Source organism: Balaenoptera borealis, assembly GCF_965194805.1.
Source record: "Balaenoptera borealis genome assembly, chromosome: 5".
Classification (NCBI taxonomy): domain Eukaryota; kingdom Metazoa; phylum Chordata; class Mammalia; order Artiodactyla; family Balaenopteridae; genus Balaenoptera; species Balaenoptera borealis.
In genome coordinates, this window is record NC_138862.1 from 13,824,662 (window position 1) to 13,851,789 (window position 27,128).

General features: G+C 40.4%; 1 protein-coding gene across 10 annotated transcripts in view; it reads left to right on the forward strand.

Moving 5' to 3' along the window:
- Positions 1-27,128, forward strand: part of TIAM1 (TIAM Rac1 associated GEF 1) — a 204,372-nt gene that overhangs the window by 16,796 nt on the left and 160,448 nt on the right. For 4 of the 10 annotated variants that reach the window (XM_082393657.1, XM_082393654.1, XM_082393658.1 and 1 more), the window contains one exon: positions 11,532-11,777. The exons of the other annotated variants lie outside the window; for them this stretch is intronic. The gene's annotated coding sequence lies outside the window, so the exon portion shown is untranslated. The remainder of the gene's footprint in view (positions 1-11,531; positions 11,778-27,128) is intronic. 10 annotated transcript variants of the gene reach the window in all.

A 27,128-nucleotide genomic window follows, 5' to 3' on the forward strand; every position in this document is an offset into this window, starting at 1 on the left:
GGAGGGAGGCCTTTGAAGGATGGTGGGTGGGAGACATGATCTGACTGAGGTTTTAATAGGATCCTTCTACCTGCAGTGTTGAGAGTAAGCCAGGCCGCCTTCTCCTTCTCACCCTTGTGGCCAGTAATCCTCATGTCTGAGCAGTGATTTGACTTTGTTATGGCTCACGCAGCCCTGATCCCACTGGTGCTATTGGGTCTCTATTAGTAAGTTTTTTGTTTGTTTGTTTGTTTGTTTTTGACTTCTCTAGGTGCAAATCTCTTTCTTTATAGCTGATGAGGAAAAGGACTTCCATCATGCCAGGGTAGGTAGCTGACGAGTTCCATAAGGAGTTCAAGAGTGCTCGAGAAATGCTCCAAGATCATTTAGGGTTCTCTGCAGTCAGATGTTTCATTTACCTTCAAAACAGAAAAATCCTCCTCTTCTTTTGCTCTGAGAGCCCCTTTCTTGTCTGTAATCAGGTTCGAATCGCTTTTCCACTCCACACACCCCATTTTGGTTCAGTCTGATCATGTTTTGGTTCTAAGAAAAGTGAACCATTTGTCATATGTGTTACCTTCTCATGATGGCCTGAACATAGCTGGAGGATATCCGAGCCTTTCAATAATCCCTTCCTAAATATTTTGGTATCTGACCCTCGTTAGCCCATTTTAAGTGGCATGTGGTAAACTTGTCCGCAGATGTTAGTTTGCCAGTGTACTTTGAACAGAATAATAATAACTTTCACATCTGGTCCCCTTTTCATCTAGGGATCTTAAACCCCAAGTGCACATTAATTAAACCTCACATCAATGGAAGGTGGGGAAGGGATGGAAGGGGATGGCTTTAATCACCACTGCAAAGAACTTAGAGGGACAGCCTCTGGGCCCAACACAATAAGAGGGATTTTGCATTTCACGAATGCCTTTCATCTAGCATCTTAAATCCTTGGCAAGTATTACCTGGTGGGTAGTGTATTATCATGCACATCAACAGGGAGAGGGCTATAGGGACTTGCCCTAGTTTTTCAGTTCTATCATTTCAGAGGACTTCTTTTTTTCCTAGTTCATGGGTCCTTATGGCTTATTATGGATTTTCTGGAATCTCATAGTGTGGACTGAAACATGGTAGAGTTGACTGATAAGGTTGTTTGATTCTCTTTCCATCTTTTTGGTTTGGTATTCCGATAGGTAGGGAGTTCCTTTTTCAATGTCAGCTGCCTTCCAAGTTGGTAATGGATAATTCTCATGTAGGGGCCTGGGACGTCTCCCTCACCTTAACCCTGTTTCTCCAGAAAGTTTCCCAAGTGAGTTGGGTCAACAGAAAGGCAGGAGAGAGCCATGTCTTTCTCCAGAAGAAGCTGTTTGAGTTCATTCCTGATAAATGAGGGCATTGGTTTAAAAAAGGGAACAGAACAAAAAAATACAAATGGGAAGATGTTATGGTCATGTCATTGATGGATGGAGAATTCAACTGCTAACCTGTGGGAGGGAAGTGAAGGATCTGGCTCTTGCCAGGATAGAGTGTTTATATGCACAGCCGCAGTCCTTCTGCAGTCAGAGGCAGGGGTCATTCCACAAGGTGACGCTGCATGGCTGTTGGGAAAGGCAGACGTTGGCAGCACACGGGAATGGTGTGAGATACACAGTTTGCAGAGAGATGGGCTTCTATATTTTATTTTATTTTATTTTATTTTGATGTTTTAAAATTGAAATATAGTCAGTTTACAATGTTGTATTAATTTCTGCTGTACAGCAAAGTCATTCAGTTATATATATATATATATATATGCATGCATGCATTCGTTTTTTAAAAATATTCTTTTCCATTATGGTTTTTCAGAGGATACTGAATATAGTTCTCTGTGCTGTACAGTAGGACCTTGTTGTTTCTCCATTCCATATATAACAGCTTACATCTGCTCACCCCAGCCTCCCAACCCCCTCCCCCTTGGCAACCACCAGTCTCTTCTCTATGTCTGTGAGTCTGTTTCTGTTTTGTAGATAGGTTCATTTGTGCCATATTTTACATCCCACATATAAGTGATATCATATGGTATTTGTCTTTCTCTTTCTGACTTCATTTAGTATGATAATCTCTAGTTCCATCTATGTTGCTGCAAATGGCATTATTTCATTCTTTTTATGGCTGAGTAATATTCTGTTGTGTATATGTACCACATCTTCTTTATCCATTCCTCTGTCAGTGGGCATTTAGGTTGTTTCCATGTCTTGGCTACTGTAAATAGTGCTGCTATGAACATAGGGGTGCATGTATCTTTTCGGATTAGAGTTTTGTCTGGATATATTGGACTTCTTTATTTTAAATAGAGTCTTCAGCTCTATTTTGAAAAATTCCCAAATGCCAATATAAAGTATGTTATTGGTTTTATAATGTAATATAGCCTTATTTAGAGTTGCATGTGGAAATAAACAATATAATGGACAAATGTTGAGAAGTATGGTTCTTTGAATGTCTCCTCCATGTGACACCTCCAACCCACTGATTCCTGGTTTCTTTCCATCTTTATGACCTAAAAGGTAGAAAGATATCCATATTTCCACAGGTAAAAGGTAAACATGTGTATTATTTTAGATGAAGGCCCTTCTGAGTCAATTCCAAAAGCACACCCTCAGAACGTGTGTTTCCATGACTGTCAACGAGCACTGTTGAACTGTCAAAAATACTTGTGTTCTTTCCTTAATTGTTGTAGTGTTGGTGTGTTTGTTTACCTTGGTGGAACAGTAAAGGAAAGATCATCTGTTCTTATGTGGTGGGATATCCTTGTGCTCTGGGAGCTCTAGTTGGTGAGGACATTACTGGAATGTTCCTTAAATACATAAATAATTTCTGCAAAGAAATGACTTAGAAATCCACTTGGTTGTTTGGAAGCCAAAACAAGCAAACATCTTTGCCTTCTGCATGAACGTCAGACTTTCAAGTTGGATAGCTAATGTTTGCTCATGGCCATGTCAAGAGCCCTGTAGATGGAATCCTAGAATTCTGAGGTAGCTATCCAAAAGGTAGAGACAGAAAAAAAGGCTAAGAGCAGCAGACAGAATAAAAATCATAGTTCTACCACTTACTAGCTGTGTGACCTTGGATAAGTCACTTAAACTCTCTGTGTTTTGGAGTCTTCATTTATAAATTGTGGGTAAGTATTTTCCTTCTAGAACTGTTAAGAAGATTAATATATTTCTCCAGTGTCTGAGTTATGGTCGGTCCCCCCCCAAACTGTCAGCTTTATTGTGGTTGTCATCATTTCTCTGCTCTTAGGCTGGAGTCAAATGAGTGATATTGGGGTTTTTTAAAAGATTTCTCTTTTTTTCTCCTACTAAACCTTTGTTGGATTTAACCATTTCTAAGCCAGTTCTCTCAGTTTCCTGCCTGTGGAGCTCCATTAACTGCAGTAGGTGGACATCGTGAAATGATTGATTGACATGATTATCCGGCCCCTGTTTTCTGTCTCCTCTCCTGATGTGTCAATAGCACTACTTTTCATGGCTTCTGTATGACTAGTCTGTGTTTCTTAACTTTGGCTGTGAAGGTCAGAAGTGCACCTAGTAATTTCCCATGAACTTCACCAGCGAATCCCTGTTTCCTGAAGAAAAATTTGGCTAACTGCTTCCTGGCTGAGGGGCTCGTGCCTGAGCTATGTGGGAGGACCAATGAGCCACACTTTGCTCTAATTATCAGTGACTGCTTACCACCGTCATGGAAGTAGAAACAGAGGCGTACGTGTTATATACAAGTAATTTTAAAAATTCATTTGGTTTGGGACATGCAATTGAACAGTGACCAGTTCAGTAGCTGGACTAGAGAACCTAGTGTGGGATGGATATTGCAGGTGGAGATTCATCGGGGGAAGCTCCTGTCTCAGTGTGGCAGAGGTGACAGGAATGTCATTGCGTAGTGACAAAGAGAAAGGCAGTGACAGCAATAGAAGTACATCTAGGAGAGGGCAGGGTGTTGAGGCTACGAGTGTGGATTCAGGAGCTATACTGCCTGGGTGGGGAACCAGCTCTGTCACAGATCACTGGAGTGACTGTGGGCAAATTACAGTCATCTCGGGGCTTCAGTTCCTTCCCCTGTAAGATGGGGGACAATGGTACCCACCTCATCAAGTTATCGCAAATAGTCAATGGATTAACATGTGTCAGGACTTAGAGGCGTGCCCAGTACTGGCACACCTCCAGTAAATGTGAGCTAGAACTGCCCTCTGCATCGTGATGGGGCAGATGGAATACATGAGTGTGAGTGATGGGCTCTGGTCGGGGAGGGGAAGAGGAAGCAAGGAAGATTTGAGAGAAGTTGAACTCCAAGCTAGCCTTTTCTTTCTCTTTTGTATATAATATTTTAAAATGATCATGCACCTTCATTATAGAAAAGTTGGAATATATAGATAAGCAAAAAGAGAACAATCAAAACTACCCCTTGGCCTGCTTCCAGTGGTACCCACTATTAACATGTAGCATATTTCCTTCTAGACTTCTTTTTTCCTTCTCTGCTGAGTTGGATTTTGAAAGATGTCAGGGAGGGTTAATGTTTTCCTACACTTAATTCCATCAATTTGGTTACATCAGTGTGTTATATAAGGAGCAATTTTTACTTGCTTTTAAAATTCTGTCATGAAATATTTCAAAAACACAGAAGAGCATGGAGAGGGCAGTGTCTAGATTGGGCTCAAATCATGTGGAGAACACTGCAGTCTTAGGAAGGGGGAGGTGAAGGCCGACTAAACTTACTGAGTGTCCCCTTAGGTCTGTCCCTGCATTGGGCTTTTCAGGCAGGTGACTTCCTGTATCCCTACAGTAACCATCTGAGGTCAATCCCCACCCCCCACCCCCTTTTTGATCCTGTAACTAAGGAGGCTTTGAGAGGTTGAAGGATTCGCCCACCATAGCACATGAATCAGCGTAGAGCTGGAAGTGTCGTGAGCTTGATACCACCTAACCTGAATGCTGTTTCCTCTTCTCAACTGCCTCAGGGCCCCCTGACTCAACCATCTTTGCTCTTCTTTTATGTTGTGAATTTTTTTTTGACAAATTATATTTGGAAGCATACAGTGAACAAAATTGAGCTGATTTTTTTGTGGTAAAATATATATAACAAAAGATTTACCATTTTAAACATTTTTAAATGAACAATTCAGCCAAATTAAGTATATTCATGACGTTATGCAACCTTTACGCCTGTCTTTCTCCAGAGCTTTTCGTCATCCCAAACAGAAACTCTGTACCCATTAAGCAATAACATCCCCACCTCCAACTTCTATTTTACATTCTGTCTCTACAAATTTGCTTATTCCAGATAGGCAATTCGTCACATAAGTGGAATACTTGTTCTTTTGTGACTGGTCTATTTTACTTAGCATAATGCTTTCAAGGTTCATTCCTGTCGTAGCATGTATCAGAAATTCATTTCTTTTCATTGACTGAATAGTATTTCATTACATATACATACTACATTTTGTTTATCCGTTCATCTGCCAGTGGACATGTATGTTTCCACCTTTTGGCTATTGTGAATAGTGTAGCTATGAACATTGGTCATAGAACTCAATGAGAACAACAACAACAAAACAACCCAATTTAAAAAATGGACAAATAGACATTTCCCCAAAGAAGATACACATATGACCAATAAGCACATGAAAAGATGCTCAGCGTCATTAGTCATTAGGGAAATGCATATCAAAACCACAATGAGATCACTGCCCACCCACTGGAATAGCTATAATAAAAAAAGGAAAATATCAAGTGTTGGTGAACATGTGGAGAAATTGGAACCCTTGTACATTGCTGTTGAGAATGCAAAATGGTGCAGCTACTGTGGAAGAGAGTTTGATGGTTCCTCAAATTGTTAAGCATAAAATTACCATATGACTCAGCGATTCCACTCCTAGGTATGTGCCCCGAAGAATTGAAAACAGGGACTCAAACAGATACTTGTATACCAATTGAGCTAATTTTGAATGTGCATTATTATTATTGTTTATCAATTCACCTTTCCTAAAGATGATTTACTTATGTTGCCATCTGGGCATTTAGCATGTAGAGCAGCAGAAATTAGAGCTCCAGAAAAAAACCCCACCTACACAATACAAAGCCACGTTACTTGAAACTGAAGCCGTAGAGACACAAAAAGTTTGGTTCAACGACGGAGGCCAGCTTGTAATGTCAAGACACAAAGGGAACGTTTTGAAGAAGAATCCAGGCTGAATCAGATTTCTTCTGTCTAATAACATTGTCAAGATAATGATAAAATAATGTCAAGAAGATTTATCTACAGAACTTTTTTCTTCTAGTCTCAGAGCCCCAAAGATTTATTTCCCAAGTATTAAATTTTCTTGGTTGTACCATGATGAAATTGGCAGGTCTTGCTAATCAGAGTTGGGAATAGAAAATCTACTTAGAACATTTGTTTTGAGTTCTTGGGTAGTTATTCCATATCTGTAGAGTTGAGTCTCTTGACCACCTATTAACCACTGATAATTTATCCTGAACTTAAAGCCTTAGGGGGTGTATCAAAATATTCACACTTGAATACTTGTTATTCTGGAAATTCACTTTGAATTATAGAACGAAATACTCTCTCTGCAAAGACCTGGGAGCTGTAACCGCCCAAACTGTTGTTTAACTCCACTCTGCAGCCCTTCCATTAGTTCTGTGACTGGGCATTAACCTAAAGAAAGATACCTGTTTTCTGAAATCCTCTCTTGAGCTGGGTCAGTGGTTACTTGTTTTAGTTTCTCTGCTGGGTGGGAGCTGCTTAAGAATAGGAATATGTAATATAGTTGTCTGATTAAGTTGGCACAGGTAGTCTGTCCTAAAATTACAAAGTAACAGCCGAATCAAGCACAGTCTTTTTTTTTTTTCTTTTTAATTCATTGATTTTTAATATAGTCACAGAAATGTGCAATAATCAACACAATTTTTAGAGTGTTTAAATTACCCCCATCCCTCAAAACCCATGTACCCATTAATTGTCACTCCCCACCCTTACCCCCGCACTCCAGCTCTAAGAAATCATTAATTTACTCTATTTTTTTTTTCTATAGATTTTTCTATCCTGGATATTTTATACAAATGGAATCATATAATATGTGGTCTTTTGTAACTGGCTTCTCTCATTTAGCATAATGTTTGCCCCTGTTGTAGTATGTAGCGTAATTTCATTCCTTTTTATTGATGAATAATATGTCAGTATATGGATATACCACATTTTGTTTATCCATCCATCAATTGATGGACATTTGGGTTGTCCCTTATTAGGTACATGATTTACAGATATATTTTTCCCATTCTGTGGGTTGTTCAAGCACAGTCTTTCAAGTGCTGTCAACCCACTTGAAATCCAGAATGTGGAGAGGATCGAGCCAGTGGGATTTGAGAAGCTCTTCTCCCTGCCCAAGTTCTGAACCAACTGGGAAAGACAGAGGAGTCAGCAGGTGGAGACCAAAAGGTCAGCTTCGTTACTGATAGATGTGGGACTGGAGGTTGTGGCTTAGGAGTAGGGCAACAGTAAGATTCTTGAAATCCTTACCTGGAAGAATTAGATGGACTTGCCCACCTATGCAGACCTAGCCCTGGACAATAGTAGGTGGCCCCCGTACTAAAATTACCTTCTAAACTCACCTGCCACATGATCCAGAGCGGGTCAGACCTTGGGTTCTCCGTGGGCCTGGGAGATCCCAAAGAGAGGGGGAAGAGAGAGGCTTGAGCTAGGCATGCGGGGGTCATTTTCCCAAACTGGGTGAGTGACCCTGCCCCCCACCCCCCAGCAGTCCAAGTGGTCAGCGAAGCCAGGGAGTTTTCTTTGCTTTATAGTACGTGGATCTTCCCCAGGGAAGGAAACCTCAGGCCTGGGGACGTGGCACACATGTTCCATCAGGCTGAATGCTATCATAGTTCCAAAACACAATTATTTTATCACCTTTGATCTGATAAAAGCGAACCACTTAGAGTCTTGATTCATTTTCAGTGAGAGGGCTGATTCTGCCCCAACCATAGGGCGAGGAGAAGGCCACGTTTGTGTGTGTGTTTGTTTTAATAAATTTATTTATTTTTGGCTGCATTGGGTCTTCATTGCTGCATGCAGGCTTTCTCTAGTTGCGGCGAGCAGGGGCTACTCTTCGTTGCGGTGCGCTGGCTTCTCGTTGCGGTGGCTTCTCTTGTTGCGGAGCATGGGCTCTAGGCGCGCGGGCTTCAGTAGTTGTGGCACGTGGGCTCAGTACTTGTGGCTCACGGGCTCAGTAGTTGTGGCTCACGGGCTCTAGAGCGCAGACTCACTAGTTGTGGCGCACAGACTTACTTGCTCCGCAGCATGTGGGATCTTCCCAGACCAGGGCTCGAACCCGTGTCCCCTGCATTGGCAGGTGGATTCTTAACCACTGAGCCACCAGGGAAGTCCCACGTTTTTGTCTTAATAGACATTCAGGTGTTTACTCCCCATAAAATGCTCCCCTTTGTGAAATGCGGACACCCCTTTTCATCCGAGGGTGGCTGCACTTCACGATTGTCTAAATCAGTGCAAACCTTTTCTTGAAATATTTTGGCTGTTTAATTAGGAATAAGCAGTGATGAAGCAATGATTTTGAAAGTAATTAGCTTAACATTCTGTCAGTTCTCTGTTGGACAGGAAATGTAGGTAGGTGACAGTCTTCAGTTCTGCAGATTTCAGAATCCTAGTGTCGTAGCGCTAGGACACCACAAAGGGCATCAGGGACCCTCTAGTTTAACCCTCTCTCCTAATTTAACACCCAGAATCTTAATATGGTCAATCTTCCTTGGTAGGCACTCAGTTTATAGAATAAATGAATGAATGCTATATATATTCTGCTCTATTGCTACTCTTTCTTTTGTGACATAATTTCATGGCCATCTTGGTTGGGATGACCTGCTCTCCTGGCATGTTAATTTTATTTATGTATAGGGGAAGCTTTATGTGGTTTTGTTGCCAGGTTTGGTGACCCTCATGAGATAAATACATTCATACACAAAACTTCTGTGGGTTCCACTCATTTGAAAACCTGGTAAAAGCCATGGAAGTGCTCTTTTTACAAATGCAGATATGCCTATGCACATAATTTTGTCTCCAATTCCAGAAGGTTCAAAGGCCTTTGAAAGTTCTCCTGGGATCCTATGCTGAGAACCTTTGTTTTAGTGTCAACTCCCAAGACCTATGCAGAATTGCTAAAGTGAGCAAGGCTATGTGACCCCTGCCCTTTAAAAGCATGAATGTTTAAAAGAAATACAAATGGCTTCATGTGGAGACTTGTAATTTCCATCTGGGCAGTGATTTTTAACTGATGGTTGAGACCCTTTTGGGGTTTATTAAATAATGTTAGTGGTTTGGGGCCAACATTACCAAAACAATGTAATGGAACATAATAGAAAAGAAACCAGGCTATACGTCTATATATTGAGTTGAGATGAAAAATATAGGCCCCAGTTTGAGAAGCCTGATGTCTGCTCTGCTTGTTTTACTGTATATATTTAGGGCAGTGGGAGCAATTTAAAGAAATTCATGCTTTCTTTTCATGATCTGTTTTGACTGTGTTGGCCCTTTTTCTTCCTTATAAAAAAGGTCCAAGAGTCCACTGGTTCCACTAACATTTTAATGTCTTGACAGCCTATCCCAAGTCATCACTTATCCACAGTTGTGAAAATAAGCTTAAATCCTACTCTTGAAGGCTCTCCTGATTTTTCTTTATATTCAGTCTTTTTTTTCCTCCTCTCCAGCTAAGTAAAGATCAGTGTGATCCCCACCAGGCCACCACTTGAGCACTTTTAGGTAAGAGACTTAACGTTCCTAGACTCAGTTTCCTCATCTGTAAAATGATCCTGATAATGATAATTTCCTTCTCCCAGGATTATTGGGAAGATTATGAGTTTACACATGTAGAATGCATAGCATAAATCCTCAGTAAGCATTAATCAGTATTCCTAGTAGTGGTTGAATTGTTTGTATACCGTAAGGGAATTGCATTTTTTAAAAATAAATTTATTTATTTATTTACTTTATTTTTGGCTGTGTTGGGTCTTCGTTGCTGCGCGCGGGCTTTCTCTAGTTGCGGCGAGCGGGGGCTACTCTTCGTTGCGGTGCGCGGGCTTCTCATTGTGGTGGCTTCTCTTTGTTACGAGGCACAGGCTCTAGGCGCGCGGGCTTCAGTAGTTGCAGTACGCAGGCTCAGTAGTTGTGGCTTGCGGGCTCTAGAGCGGCAGGCTCAGTAGTTGTGACGCACGGACTTAGTTGCTCCGCGGCATGTGGAACCTTTCCGGACCAGGGCTCGAACCCGTGTGCCCTGCATTGGCAGGCGGATTCTTAACCACTGCGCCACCAGGGAAGCCCGGGGAATGGCATTTTATACTTCCTTTAGAACTTCTCAGAATCCGTACATTTGGGCTGCATTTACCAAGGAGATGAGCACTATGGTAATGTTCTTTAAAGCATCTGCCTAATCAATTTTTTTTAAATGTACATTTTTTTGGTATAAATTATTTTGCCCCCACACGTCATAAATGACATTAAAAGAACAATCTCTCTTTCCTCTCTTTGGATTGTGAACCAACATTCTGTTCACTTACAAATGTTGCAAATGTTGATTTTTGGAACCCAGATGGGAGTCTCCACAAAGACTCAGAATATCATTAAAACTCAAGTGCCAGGATCTGTTATTAAAGTAAATGTGGTAAAAAAAAAATTTCTCAAAGAGAGTTAAGTGACTTTCCTGGTGTTTTTCCCCCTCAGAAGTACTTTTTGTAGGTACTGTGTCAATCTTTAGAGAAAGGAGTTTATTGAATTTCCAGAGTTATCAACAATACTCAAAGCAAATATTTCCCCCAAATCAATGCATTCAAATTCTTATAAATTTATTTATTTATTATTTATTTTTGGCTGTGTTGGGTCTTCGTTGCGTGCGGGCTTTTTCTAGATGTGGCGAGCAGGGGCTACTCTTCGCTGCGGTGTGCAGGCTTCTCATTGCGGTGGCTTCTCTTGTTGCGGAGCATGGGCTCTAGGCATGCGGGTTTCAGTAGTTGTGGCACGCAGGCTCAGTAGTTGTGGCTCGTAGGCTCTAGAGCACAGGCTCAGTAGTTGTGGCGCACGGGCTTAGTTGCTCCCTGACATGTGGGATCTTCCGGGACCAGGGCTTGAACCTGTGTACCCTGCATTGGCAGGCGGATTCTTAACCACTGCACCACCAGGGAAGTCGTCAAATTCTTAGAAGAGATAATTTATGCATGAAAATCTTGCTTCTCTACCACTCTTAGTGTATTGCGAGAAGATTTAAGTTAAAGCTCGTTGTAGCTTATAATATATAGGATGTACTCTATGCATATAAATATTATTTTTTGCTCCAGTAGCTGCTATAATTTAAAGGTTGTGTGTGATGTGAGTTTGAGAAGGTTGCTGAGCTATCTCTCGTCGGGCAGCCCTACCTTCATTAAAATGCTTCCTGACACTCCTTTCTGTTACATGCCCTGCCCCGTTCATTCCTTCCATCTACATAATGTTTTCATATTCTCTTTTCTTCCTTTCACTCTCTCTAGCTATAAAAACTTTCCCCTCGGAAGGAATGCAGTTACTAGTATCTGGCAGAATTCTATAGGAAAAGGCCATCTATCTATTGTCCAATGGTCCAACGTTGGAATTCCCACTCAGCTACTTTTAAGAATTTGGGCAACATCATTGACCTCTCTGAGCTTCAGTTTGTTGTTTGTAAAAGGGACCTCTTATTATCTGTGGATTCAGTGAATGCTTCATACTGATAAGGCGCAAGTTTACTTCTCTGAAAGGTATGTGTTTCTCGAGAAATAATTAAAAATCAACATCTAACAGTGGATTTTTTGGTTATTATTCAGCTGGGTAGGGAATGTATTTTGTGAACAAGGGGGGTCTTCTTAGAACCCCTGAAATCTCTTTATTTCTCAGTTTTCCTACTGTTTGCAAGGGCTCTGACATTACATGCTGAGTGATAGGTGCTAATAATAATAACTTTTATTGATCCATCTTTTACGTTCCAAGTCAAGTATGTGCTTTTGCATATTATTACATTTAATCGTCATTGGTCACTTGGGGGTGGGATGGTGGTGGTACGGTGTTACTAGGAACAGTCACTAGAACTGATTTCTTACCATTTACAGATGATAAATTGAAGTTCAGTGATGTTGAGAGACTCACCGCATAGTCTTCCTGGCCCTCGAGGCTAATTTCTCAGTCACTGTTCAATCCTTTCTTTCCCTGTGAAGAGGTAGACAGAGATAATTAGACTGCTGAGTCAAAAATAGGGTGTCCCATCCACCGCCCCCACCCCCTGCCCCTGTCTCTCGAGTCCAAGAACTGCCCGTTGTGCACTGATACACTCCAACACGGAGGAAATGGACCCGTCCTGAATTTGTCCATAGACCCAGGTGTGGGAGGATGAGTCTTTTAAGAAATTACTAAGTTGACTCAAACATAATGATAAACCACCTCCCATGGCTGTTTGGGCCAAAATCTGTATCCCAAGTTACCGGGAATCTTGGTGGACATTTTTGGAGTGATTTCACTTCAATATTTAAAGCTTCTATCTTTCACTGGGTGGTGTCATTAAAGAGAAAACACTTTCTTAGTAATATCAGCTGTTCCCTAGGTGAGGTCCTTCCCCTTTTTAGAAAACTGGCAGCTCAGTTCAGGGCCTCCTGTCTCCCTTTGGAGGATATTAATTCCCCAGAGTGAGCAATTTTTGACCCTGTTCCTCTCTGTGCATCAACAAAGCAGTGTCGGAAAACATTTCCTGACAGTGAAGACACTGGGCAAGGGAATCCAGGTTTTCCTCCTTGGTTCCAGCACCAATGTATGGCAGTTCATTATTTACATATTGTGAGTCCTGCCAAGCCGATGCAGGTGTTGCTGACTTGTGAAGACATGTTTACTCTCCTTTCTCTAAAGAAAGGTTGAGATGCAGTCCTTTGTCATAGGGATCATGCTATGCCAGTCACCGAGCTACATGTCAGTGTATAAAAATACAGATTACACTGTGCTATAGAAATAAACATTTTGCCATACTGCCTTTAATAGGTTTTCTTTCAATGAATATCGTCCTCCTTCCTTCTCACACCCCACGTTGTTGGGTAACCCTTCCTTTAGGGTTGCTGGCTGTGATCATGAGATCATCTTAGTTGGCGTTGTCGTTTTGGTGTCACTAAATTGTTAGGAGAGAACACAGTTGCTAGGAGTTTCCACGTGGGAGTGGTTAACTTCTACTTCTCAAAGGTAGCTGGTAAGGCTGGGTTTTCAGGAATCCAGTATGTCTCAGTTGTAAGTCTGTGAAATTAAGTTAACTTCCATGATGGTAAATTTCCAAGAATTTTTTTGGAATTGGTAGCTTTGTGACCACCCAGAAGATTCTCACCAAAGTTCTTTAACCCAAGGCAGTTTTTCGTCTAGATAGACTGACCCCTTTAATATACAACCCCAAATTTCAGTGGCTTCGTATACTCGGAGGCTTACGATTGCCCTTGTCAATCTGTTGCGGGTTCTCTTTCTTCACAGGGTCATTCAGGGACCCAAAGCTGCTCCACCTGCTTGGCTTCTGGCTTCTCTGCATTTGATGTGTAGGGAAGAGAAGAGGCACCACCCGGAGGGTCTCAGGGGAGGTATAAGGGGTAGATTCTGGAAGTGGCCAACATTATATGAGTTTGTATTCCATTGGCCGTGACACAGGCACGTGGCCCCCTCATCGGTTTGACTGGGCTGGGAAGCTACATTTCCTCACTTCCCAGGTGAAAAAGGAATAAATTTAACGTCACAATTTCATGTTATAAACTTAATCTTAAGGGTTTCTGGAGGTGAGGTGTGTCTATTAGGAAGACCTTGACAGGGGATTGACTTGGTAGCTAGTTATTTGATCTGAATTCCGGATTTATTTTTACCTTAGGTGTTCATGAGCTTCCCACGAATGGGGAAGAAGGGAATTTTTTTTTTTTTTTTTAAAGTGCTGCACTGGGAACTTTGCTTTTTTGCCTGATGATGTATTTATAACCTGCTTAAAGATCCAGAATTAATGTCTGGTCATGCATGATGCGTTCTAGTTATAATCAGATTTGGGTTTTTCAGATGGTTCCTCTGTGGATCTGTGCTAACTTCAGAGATTCCCTGATGTCTGTCTTTGTACCTCACCTTGACCTGAGTTTCAGGGTTAGAAGGCCACGTCGTCGAGTTTCCTCGTTTGAACAGCAGCTCCCTTGACTTTCAGGAGGACCCCAGCCAGACGTTCCTATCCAGGAGTGTGGAATTCCAGCCATGTGATTTTTTTCCGCCTAAGAGATGTTTTCCCCTATAAATTCCAAAGCTTTTCATCTTTAATAATAATTTTGGAAGCATTTAGAACATTTCATACTTTCTCAGTCATCTTCAACAGAGTATGTGGCGCATAATTTAATCTGTAGTCCGTTTTTTCTTTTTCTCTCAAGCTGAGATTTTGGTCAAGTAGAAGTTATTGAGGTTGGAAGGCCCAGAAAGGGGAGGCCATAGAGCTAATTGCACTGTTCTTCTCATGGTTGCTTCATTTCCTCGTGTCACATCTGGTGTGTGGTATTCTGTCCCTTCTTCCTCCTCCCCATCAGCCACTGGTCCCTTGAAACTCTCTGCCTTTGGTTTACTGTTGGCTGTAAACACCAGATAACTCAGTGTGTTAAATCGAGAATCAATAGGTTCTAAATGAGAACTTACAACAGAGAGACTCCCACTACTGACAGAGTCAAGTTCAGACTCCTTGTCTTGTGGTCTACAGTCTTTGGAAGCTAGCTAATCTGGTCCTGGCTGGTTGCACAAATTGCAGCAACCCCACGCTCGTCACACACACACTGCATCCTCTTTCTGAGCCACACCGAGCTATAATCCTCATAAACCATACAATCGTAATAAATATCAATGAATGTTAATTGAGTATTTACTATGTGCCAGGGTCTTTTGTAGAATATATTGAAGCATTAAACCTTCCCAGAGACCAAGGCATTTAGAATATATTAAATGTAGATCAAATTCTCAAACATTTAAAATAGTTCAATATTATGTTATTAATATATACTATTACATATCACATATTAATAATTTAATAATTAAGTATAGATTAAATGTTACCCATATAGGTGCATGTGGAATACATTAAAGCATTTAACCATCTCAAGGACGGGCTGGGTAATGTTATCCTCTCCCTTTTACAAATGGGGAAAGGAAATGCAGAGGTTACATAACTTGCCCAAGGTCACACAGCTAGGGGGCGCCAGAGCAACCCATTGTGTAGTGCTGACTATCTGAAGTAGCTAGATTCCCATGGGTGAATTTCCCTCCCCAGCCCTTTATTCTACTTGGGGGAGCCCCTTATTTCTATGCTCAAAGTTCAGTGGAGACTCAACATCTTCCCATAACTTCCCCCTCTTCTCATGCTGTCTCTTTCCTGAACAGAATCAAGCCTGTGCTCAGAAATGAGATCATTACACATTCCATCTATTCGCACGCCCCAGTCTCTGCTAGACTGGAGCTCCTCGAGGACAGGGCCGGGGCTGGGGAGGCCTTTGTTAAATGCTGGTGGAACTGATCAGCATTAGAGATTATCATGCCAGCTTCCCATTTTCCAGATGACAAAACCGAGGCTCAGTGTGGTTGCATCACAGAGCTGTCTGGGGAGGATCTGGGACTAACACCGTTGCTTTCCGAGTCTGTGGCAATGTGGACTTTGAAAGCAGAACACTCGGCAGTTATTTTGGTCTGGTTCCTTAGTTCCTGGCAGTGTTCTGGCTGGCGGGAGGTGTTCCTGAGTGTACCATGCACTTAACGTGTACTCGGAGTGATAACAACAGTTGTAGGAGTGGCTTGGCATGAAAAGACAGAGCCAGGGCCCTGAGTTTACACCAACCTGCTGACTGAGGGTTCAGATATTCTGGTGAGGACAGAAGGGCACATGAACACGTGTGGCTAAAGGGATTTTGTTTGATTTTTTCCTAAGATGAAGCTAGCGAATTTTATACATCCTTTCATGCATTCTCATATTTAATGTAGCAAATCACTTGCTAAATTATGTCTCCTTGTACAAATGATCCACAACCGTTCTGTACCTGTGTATGTAACTTAGAATAAATAAACAATTAGCCTTCAAATTTTGTTTTTAATTGGAAATTGTCACAAACTTTGGGAAAAGTTGGCACTATCCTATGAAGAATGTTGTTGTCTCTCAGTGATTTGGGAGTAAATTGCTTTTACCCCCAGGCATGAGTGTTTTTTTCCTATAAGCAAGGGCACGCTACTACACGGCCACCCTACAGGGCTCAAAATCATGAAATGAGCTGATGCAGTACCGTCGGCTCCTCATCACACCCTCTTCCACTCTTGTCATTTGTCCCGAGCGCCATTTCAAGTAACAGATGTTTCCAGTTCCAGCATGTGTTGCCTTGAGTTGTCACGTGTCTTCAGATGCCTTCCGTCAGGAGCAGCTCCCCCGTCTTGGTGCTCATGACTTTGACTCTGTTGAAGAGCCCAGGCCAGTTACTTTGTTGCTTGTCCGTCAGTTCGGCTTTGCTTGAGGCTTTCTCGAGATCAGATCCACATTCCACATCATTGGCAGACACATTAAATGGTGATGGTGTGTCCTTCCCACTGTGCCTTCCCTGGGAACTCCCAATGTGGACCCACCCCATTTCTGATGACAGTCACTTACCTTGGTCTCTTGGTTAAGATGGCATCTGCCAGCCTTCCCTGCTGGGAAGTTATTCTTTTCCCCTTTGTAATTAGTAAACGTTTTATAGAGAGATACTTTGAAACGGTGTCAATCCCCTATTTCTCAACAAACTTTGAGTTTACTTATTTATATCTATATGGACTTGCGGTTTCCTATTTTAGTCAATGGTTATACTCTGTTAGTGGTAGTATTTATTTTGATAAGTCAGGTCTTCCCTGATTGGACCTGTGGGGGTCCCTTCAGGAGGGTTCCTCTGTGCTCTTCTGTCCACCATTCCTCACTCTGGCAGGACTCTGATTAACCCTGGATGCCATCCCTACCCTGCTTGGGCTCTGACACGCCTGTGCCAGGCCACTCCCGTGAGTGGATACCCTCCCCACTGTAGTTTTTAAAAAACTCATGTTTTTTTAAAAAATGCATACTTCTGGAGAGGGTGTGGAGAAAAGGGAACCCTCCTACACTGTTGGTGGGAATGTAAATTGGTACAGCCACTATGGAGAACAGTAGGGAGGTTCCTCAGAAACCTAAAAATAGAGTTGCCAGATGATCCAGCAATCCCATTCCTGGGCATATACCCAGACAAAACTATAATTCAAAAAGATACATGCACCCCTATGTTCATAGCAGCACTATTCACAATAGCTAAGACATGGAAATGATCTAAATGCCCATCGACAGATGAGTGGATAAAGAAGATGTGGTAATATATATATATATACACATAGATATACAATGGAATATTAGTCATTAAAAAGAATGAAATAATGCCATTTGCAGCAATGTGGATGGACCTAGAGATTATCATACTAACTGTAGTAAGTCAGAAAGAGAAAGACATGTATCATATGATACCGCTTATATACGGAATCTAAAAAAAGGGTACAAATGAACTTATCTACAAAACAGAAAGACTCACAGACATAGAGAATAGACTTGTGATTGCCAATGGGGTTAGGGTTAAGGATGGATTGGGAGTTTGGGGTTAGCAGATGCAAACTATTATGTAGAGGATGGATAAACAACAAGGTCCTGCTGTATAGCACAGGGAACTACATTCAGTATTCTGTGGTAAACCATAATGGAAAAGAATATGAAAAAGAATGTATATGTATATATGTATAACTGAGTCACTCTGCTTACAGCAGAAATTAATGCAACATTGTAAATCAACTATACTTCAATAGAATTTAAAAGAAAGTATATTTCAGATTATCTCGGGGTCAGTATACTATAGACATATTAATGAAGGTTTTAAGGTTGCCAACAAACACATGAAAGAATGCTCAACATCATTAATCATTAGAGAAATGCAAATCAAAACTACAATGAGATATCATCTCACACCGGTCAGAATGGCCATCATCAAAAAATCTACAAACAATAAATGCTGGAGAGGGTGTGGAGAAAAGGGAACCCTCTTGCACTGTTGGTGGGAATGTAAATTGATACAGCCACTATGGAGAACAGTATGGAGGTTCCTTAAAAAACTAAAAATAGAACTACCATACAATATGCCCAGCAATCCCACTACTGGGCATATACCCTGAGAGAACCATAATTCAAAAAGAGTCATGTACCACAATGTTCACTGCAGCTCTATTTACAATAGCCAGGACATGGACGCAACCTAAGTGTCCATCAACAGATGAATGGGTGAAGAAGACGTGGCACATATATACAATGGAATATTACTCAGCCATAAAAAGAAACGAAATTGAGTTATTTGTAGTGAGGTGGATGGACCTAGAGACTGTCATACAGAGTGAAGTAAGTCAGAAAGAGAAAAACACATACAGTATGCTAACACATATATATGGAATCAAAAAAAAAAGGTCATGAAGAACCTATGGGCAGGATGGGAATAAAGCCGCAGACCTACTAGAGAATGGACTTGAGGACACAGGGAGGGGGAAGGGTAAGCTGGGACAAAGTGAGAGAGTGGCATGGACATATGTACACTACCAAATGTAAAACCGATAGCTAGTGGGAAGCAGCCGCATAGCACAGGGAGATCAGCTCTGTGCTTTGTGACCACCTAGAGGGGTGGGATAGGGAGGGTGGGAGGGAGATGCAAGAGGGAGGAGATGTGGGGATATAGGTATATGTATAGCTGATTCACTTTGTTATGCAGCAGAAACTAACACACCATTGTAAAGCAATTATACTCCAATAAAGATGTTAAAAAAAAAAAAATGAAGGTTTTAGGGGAGAATTGGTTTTGTTCCTCAACTGAAAAAAACCCCAACGAAGCCTGTTTAGAATTTGTAACTGGTGTGGAAGGGGAGTTTCTGTGCCTCCAGGCACATTCTTATACAAATTATTAAAAGACTTAGGAGAAGTTCAGTCATGTTAAAAACCCAAAGTTTGAAATTGTTGTCATCACTTTTCTTCTCCACATCTGGGTTGTGGAGAAAAAAAAGATTTGCAAGGTGATAGAAGGGCATCTTCTCAAGGAGAGTTGGGGTGGGAGGAAGGGCGGCTCACAGAGGAACCTGCGAGGATTACTTTTTAACTGTACCCCGTGGTTCTGGAAGGGAGGGGAAAAGGTGAGAACCACTTTTTTTTTTTAATTGTCTGTTCTCATCTCTCCTTCCTCCCCTTTCCTCTTCTTTCCCGTCCTCATCCATGCTGCCCAATCCTGTGCCCCAAACGCTCATTCATTACCACTTACCTTTCTGTATGACTTACTCAAATTTGCCACTCTCAAAATCATCAACTAAAATTCTTGGCCCCAAATTTAATTTTTAAAAATTGTTTATAGATAGATTTTTTTTTTAAAGCAATAGTTTAGTGAAACGATGATCATAGTGAACACGTTCAGTGGCACATCCTTGTTAAGAAAAAAATATAAAATGTATACTGTTGGGACTTCCCTGGCGGTCCAGTGGTTAAGACTCCGTGCTCCCAGTGCACGGGGCATGGGTTGGATCCCTGGTCCGGGAACTAAGATCCGGCATGCCACGTGGCCAAAAAAATTTAAAATTAAATAAATAAATAAATAAATAAATAAATAAATAAATAAATAAATAAAAAACGCTTCTCAACAACTGATCAGTCTGTTAGAAGAAACATTAATAGTGAAAAAGAAAACTATGTTTAAAAGTAAATAATTAAAAAAAATAAAATTTATAATATTTACTTTATAAATATGTCTTCTCTGCCCCCTTCTCTCTCTCTCTCTCTCTCTCTCTCTCTCTCTCTCTCTCTCTCTCTCTCTCTCACACACACACACACACACACACACACACACACACACACACATACACACACACCAGTGTGATGAAAGATAGTTATCTGAGACAGGGGTTGGGTAAATTTTGAAATTCAAAACATGTCAAGGATATAATATTCCAGTCTGTTATTAACATTTACTAGGGCTGGAAAAATCTTTTTGTTGTCTTGAATTTTCAGTAACCACACCCACGTTAAAAAAAATCTTTCCCGTATTCTCATTTTAGCACATCACTCTTACCTTTAACACATGGTACTGTTCGACTGAATTGAACTGGACCCCCAGTTTTGAGGCTGGTAGGCTAGATTTCTTAAAAATAGTTTCTCTTGATGGCTTCCCAGAAACAAAGAGCATTTGAAACTTAAGATTGGGATTTAATCGGTGTATACCTGATTCCTTTTGGACCCTAAGCTTCCAAGATTTCCTTTCTTTTTTCCCGTCCTCTCTGTTTTCTTCACTCCACAGGCTGCTATTCTTTCTGTGGTTGCTGTTTATTATTTTTCATACCTCTGGTACCAACTTAGGAAACCTTTAGGTTGGCTTGGAGTTTCTGAGGAAATTGAAAAAAGGACCTTTTCCTTGCTTTAGGAGTAAATAGAGTATACGAACGTATCTGTAGCTTTCACAGCCAGATAGAGGCCAAAACTCTCAGGAACCCCACCAAGCAAGTGACTTACATTTTATTGCTTCTGGTGAGCCATACCTTGGGATAGAGTTTCATACGTATTCACTATATCATCTGCTTTTGGCTTTATCTTAGTCATTCTTCCCCAAAGAGTGTTTTTTTAAAGGTCTTTTTTGTTTTAACAATTATAAATCATTTTGATGCTAATAAATGGGAAGGCAGTGCCATGCCGCTCTATAATCCAGAAGTTACTTAAAATTGACTGTGGATAGTATTGAGGGAGAGTTTTGCAAGATATTTGACATCTCAACTATATGTTGAATAACACTGTTTTTTATTCTCTGAGTCTAATATCCCACCTGGATAGCAGGGGCAGATCAACTGCATATGTCTGGCATACTTTGATGAACTTACGTAGAGGATAATTCCTATATGAGCTTCCTCTTTATGCTTCTCAGTTCTAACTGTGTCCTGATTTAATGCCCTTGTCTGTATTCCATAGTTATAAGGGTTGTATAATAAGAGTCTAGAGAAGAATAAGAAATGGAACCCAGGGTTTTTATTGTATAGTTTTAAATTCCACTCTATTAATCTAGCTCTTGAGGCCCTGTAGGAACAGGCCTCTCGTCTCCAGGCCTGGGCTTATGGGGTCAGAGTTGATGGGACACCTCAACCTCTTCCCAACCTTAAGCACTAAGCACTGTGTCTCAGATGTAATAGCTGTTGTTTACGCTTGATAACAAAAAGTGATCACGTCATATAATCACACTCTGTAGAGGAACTCTGCTCTAAAATTTACAATTCAGATCTGACCTTTCTGTCTCTTCCATCCATAAATGGGGGTTTCTACTCAAACATATGAGTCATATTTTTGGTGCTGGCTTTTCTGAGTCAATTTAGCAGCCAACACATTTTATTATTGGCACCTCCTACCATGAGATAGCAGGTATTTATCCCTCAAAACTGTGACCTTTTAAATCTAAATAGTATATCTATACTTTATTTTTAGTTTATTTATATTTAGTAAGTCTGATTTGCTTTGTGCATTCCTGACAAGTTCTGGGGCAAAAAATAAATAATGTTTTGCCATTGGCAATATTCTTTCCAAGATATTGAAATTTTTGTCTCTGGTTATCTTTAATCAACATGGTTACTTATATTTAGAAGATGCATTTGCTGTGACTTTAAGTTGGGGAGCAATAATCTTTTCTAAAAGCTTGCAAAGGCATACAAGAGCGAGAGAATGGGTGTATTATTTTACAAGGCGATGGTCTTTTGGGTTGTCACTTCTCATCTTTATGCTTCATCATTGAAGATGGATACCAGATACCCCTAGTGACTGTTGTTATGTGCCGTGCCTTCCTACTCCATGTGAAGGCTTCATGTGTTTTGTTTTCACTGTAATCAGTAAGGAAAAAGATTTCATAAATTCAGGCACTGATTTCACTAATTTTATTTTTCTTGCTTTTTTGGGAAAGCTTCTAATTGTGGTGCAAGAGCCTGGAGATTATGGTTACTAATCAATATTTAGATGTAATGACAGATTGCATATTTCCCGTCCCCCCAGGGTATAATTTATGGTGTCATGTCTTATGTTTAAGTCTTTAAGCCATTTTGAGTTTATTTTTGTGTATGGTGTGAGGGAGTGTTCTAACTTCATTGATTTACATGTGGCTGTCCAGCTTTCCCAACACCACTTGCCAAAGAGACTGTCTTTTCTCCATTGTATATTCTTGCCTCCTTTGTTGAAGATTAATTGACTGTAGATTGTGGGTTTATTTCTGGGCTCTCTATTCCATTGATCCATATTTCTGTTTTTATGCCAGTACCACGCTGTTTTGATTACTGTAGCTTTGTAGTATAGTCTGAAGTCTGTCCTCCAGGATATCATTTATTGATTACTTCCATGGCTCAGACAGTGGCCTGGGTGATTTCCAGTGGATTGTCCTGTTTACCCATATTATTCCCATTCTACCAGTGAGGAAACTGAGTCTTTGTGATGTGAAGTAACGTTCCCGGTGATTTAGGTATTAAGTAGCAGAAGCAAAATTTCCACCCAATTCTGTCTGGCTCCACCATCCATTCTCTGGGCACTAATCTCTTAGTCCTGGCCACTTGATGGCTAGTGACATAATGAAATACAGCTGAGTTTGAGATGACTCTGGTCTGGGAACAGCCCTTATTTTGGCTGATGCTGTTGGGTGTCTGTCACTGTTGCTCAAGCCCTGTTCGTTATCTGTTTCAGATGTCATTTTGAGATTAATTAATTAACCCTTAAGGGCTTTTCCCATTGTGTCAAGTTCAAACAAAAGAAGCTGACAAACTCCCATTAGAAATTGAACATACGTAACAAACGAACAGCACAAGCCTCAACAAGAACTAACAGTCGGCAGGCTTAGTGTTTGCTCCACTGAAGCCTGGGCCAATGTCAGCAGTTAATTGCATTCTCAGAAATATTATGGAAGCGGGGGAGGGTGGTGGGGTAGTCACATGGCCAGGTTTACTCCTGGAAAGCCGGGGCTGTGTTTTCCTTCATTCTGAAAGGCATGGAGAAGATTTAGTTTTGATTACATCCCAAAGGGAGATATCGAGGTCCTTCTGAGAATTAAATATGCATAACATATTACAAGTTAATTTTGAACAGTTTTGCTATGTCTTAAAGGTTTGGGGATACACTGTGTTAAAAACACAATATAAAAACAACAAACCTATGATTAGAAATTTCATTTCGTGGCTGTTGATGTTTTTATTTTAATGAGTGGGAAGAAGTCATTAATGTGATACATTAAACTCCAAATTGAAGTATTGTTGCTGTATAAAATCACCTGTAAAACCTGTATTCCTTTTCACCCTGCACTTCCTTCCTCTGATACGTTTGTTTAATACAGAGTAAAATATTTGTTTCTTTCTCTGACTCATTTATACCAGAATTTATTAAAAAAGGTTTCGGGGGCATGTATACCATTATGCTTTTTATTTTTTTAAAGCTTGTATTCCAGTAATCATATATACACATAGATATGTATGCATATACACACCACCCCTCACACACATATACCTGAACCCTAAATGGATCTGATTTGTTTTTTGTTTTTTGGTTTTTTTTTAACATCTTTATTGGAGTATAATTGCTTTGCAATGGTGTGTTAGTTTCTGCTTTATAACAAAGTGAATCAGTTATAAATATACATATGTTCCCATATCTCTTCCGTCTTGCATCTCCCTCCCTCCCTCCCACCCTCCCTATCCCACCCCTCTAGGTGGTCACAAAGCACCGAGCTGATCTCCCTATGCTACGCGACTGCTTCCCACTAGCTAGCTATTTTACATTGGTAGTGTATATATGTCCATGCCACTCTCTCACTTTGTCCCAGCTTACCCTTCCCCCTCCCCATATCCTCAAGTCCATTCTCTAGTAGGTCTGTGTCTTTATTCCCGTCTTGCCACTAGGTTCTTCATGACCTTTTTTTTTTTTTTCCTTAGATTCCATATATATGTGTTAGCGTACGGTATTTGTTTTTCTCTTTCTGACTTACTTCACTCTGTATGACAGACTCTAACTCCATCCACCTCACTACAAATAACTCCATTTCATTTCTTTTTATGGCTGAGTAATATTCCATTGTATATATATGCCACATCTTCTTTATCCATTCATCCGATGATGGACACTTAGGTTGCTTCCATGTCCTGACTATTGTAAATAGAGCTGCAGTGAACATTGTGGTACATGACTCTTTTTGAATTATGGTTCTCTCAGGGTATATGCCCAGTAGTGGGATTGCTGGGCATATTGTATGGTAGTTCTATTTTTAGTTTTTTAAGGAACCTCCATACTGTTCTCCATAGTGGCTGTATCAATTTACATTCCCACCAACAGTGCAAGAGGGTTCCCTTTTCTCCACACCCTCTCCAGCATTTATTGTTTGTAGATTTTTTGATGATGGCCATTCTGACCGGTGTGAGATGATACCTCATTGTAGTTTTGATTTGCATTTCTCTAATGGTTAATGATGTTGAGCATTCTTTCATGTGTTTATTGGCAATCTGTATATCTTCTTTGGAGAAATGTCTATTTAGGTCTTCTGCCCATTTTTGGATTGGGTTGTTTGTTTTTTTGTTATTGAGCTGCATAAGCTGCTTGTAAATTTTGGAGATTAATCCTTTGTCAGTTGCTTCATTTGCAAATATTTTCTCCCATTCTCAGGGTTGTCTTTTGGCCTTGTTTATGGTTTCCTTTGCTGTGCAAAAGCTTTTAAGTTTCATTAGGTCCCATTTGTTTATTTTTGTTTTTATTTCCATTTCTCTAGGAGGTGGGTCAAAAAGAATTTTGCTGTGATTTATGTCATAGAGTGTTCTGCCTATGTTTTCCTCTAAGATTTTGATAGTGTCTGGCCTTCCATTTAGGTCTTTAATCCATTTTGAGTTTATTTTTGTGTATGGTGTCAGGGAGTGTTCTAATTTCATACTTTTACATGTAGCTGTCCAGTTTTCCCAGCACCACTTATTGAAGAGGCTGTCTTTTCTCCACTGTATGTGCTCGCCTCCTTTATCAAAGATAAGGTGACCATAGGTGCGTGGGTTTATCTCTGGGCTTTCTGTTCTGTTAATGGATCTGATTTGATCCATGTCCAGTGAGTAAGAATTCTAAGAGCCAAGGATGATACCAGGTTAGTCATTATTATCTTCCTCATGATCAGTGTTGTACTTTTATGGTTGATGGAAAGATCTGGATGAGTGAAGATCTACCTTTCTTCCTCTTCCTTTGGAGAGGGAAGATTACCAGATGAGGATAGTGCTAGTCATGATATTGATACTTGGAGTTGCCAGTTAATTAAGCAGCTTGATTACTTGGCTCTTTCTTCTGCAAGGAGGCTGAATCTATATAAATGAGTACCTTTCATTAGATGAGTTCGTACGGTAGTAACCCATCAAATACTCACTTTCTCACAGGTTGTTCACAGATATTCTGCAAAATAAAGTTGCACAATTAAGAAAGTTTGGGAAACACTGGGTTAAATAAAGTGAAATCCATTTCTTGACTGCAAGAGTTGGAATTCCCAACTCTGACCACAGAATGCATGTTTCTTAAAGTATCTGTAAACATTCCCTGTATATCTCCAGAATGTGTACAAATGTTGGAAGAGAGTGTGGGGTTGAGAAATGAGTACATGTATGAGTACACTCTTCCACCCACTCAACAATAGACATGTCGCTTAGAAAGAAAGAAGTGCGAGAGTTTATACATATGCCTTTCCTCCAAGTTGCTGTGATCATTAAATGATCTAATGTATATAGAAATGCTTTGCAAATTTTGAAGCACTCTGAAAACGTTAGTTCTTAATAAACCCTCTACTTTTTAAATTGTGGTATTATATACGTAACATAAAATTTACCATTTTTAGGTGTACAGTTCAATGGCATTAAGTATATTCACATTGTTTTGCAACCATTGCCACCATCCATCTCCAGAACTTTTGTTTCTTCCCAACCTGAAACTCTATACCCATTAAACACTGACTCCCCCTTTCCCCCAACCGCTGGCAACCACCATGCTACTTTCTCTCTCAATGACTATTCTAGGTACCTCATATAAGTGGAATTGTACAATATTTGTCCTGTTTCACTCGGAATAATATCTTCAGGTATATCCTCTGATTTTTTATGATGTGAGATTTTAATTTATTTTCTTGATTCACTCACCCCTGGTGCCATTCTTTTAACACATAGCACAGTGACAGAGAGTGCACGTATTCCTAGTGTTCCTCTAGAATAGCCCTGAAAAGGCAGTACCCACAGTTTTAGGAGAGGAGCTTTTATGGATGTGCCTTTGATCAAGAATCTGATCAAGAATCTAGTCCATCCTTGAAGGAATCAAAAGGTACAAATTTCCAGTTATAAGATAAGTACTAAGGAAGTAATGTACTCCATGATGTATATAATTATCTCTGCTGCACATTATGTAGGAAGGTTGTTAAGAGGGTAAATGCTCAGAGTTCTCATCACAAGGAAACATTTTTTCTATTTCTTTAATTTTGTACCTATACGAGATGATGGTTGGTCACTAAACTTACTGTGATCATTTCGTGATGTATGTAAGTCAAATCATTTTGCTGTACACCTGGAACTTACACGGTGCTCTATGTCAATTATATCTTAATAAAACTGGAAGAAAAATGCATTTTAAAAAATTTTAAAAAAAATCTAGTCCATCCTCAAATTAGAACTAAAGTGACCCAGAGCTCTCCCGGACAAGCAGACATACTTCGTTTCTTCTTGAATCAGCGTTTGAAATAGTAGAGACATGAGTTTCAACCCCTAAGTATTCTTTATTATCTAGATGCTTTATGCACAAGAGTTTTAAAATTTCATATTTCATCATTTTTACCTGTCTTAAAATGGTGGCTCTTGATATGGGGCTCTTTTGGGGAAATCCTCTGTAACTTTTAGGATGAAAAAAAATCATCCATTTCAAAATTAAATAGCCTAAAATTTGAAATGACCTATTCTTATTTATTAAAGCCTTTGGAGTGTGTGTGTGTGTGTGTGTGTGTGTGTGTGTGTGTGTGTTT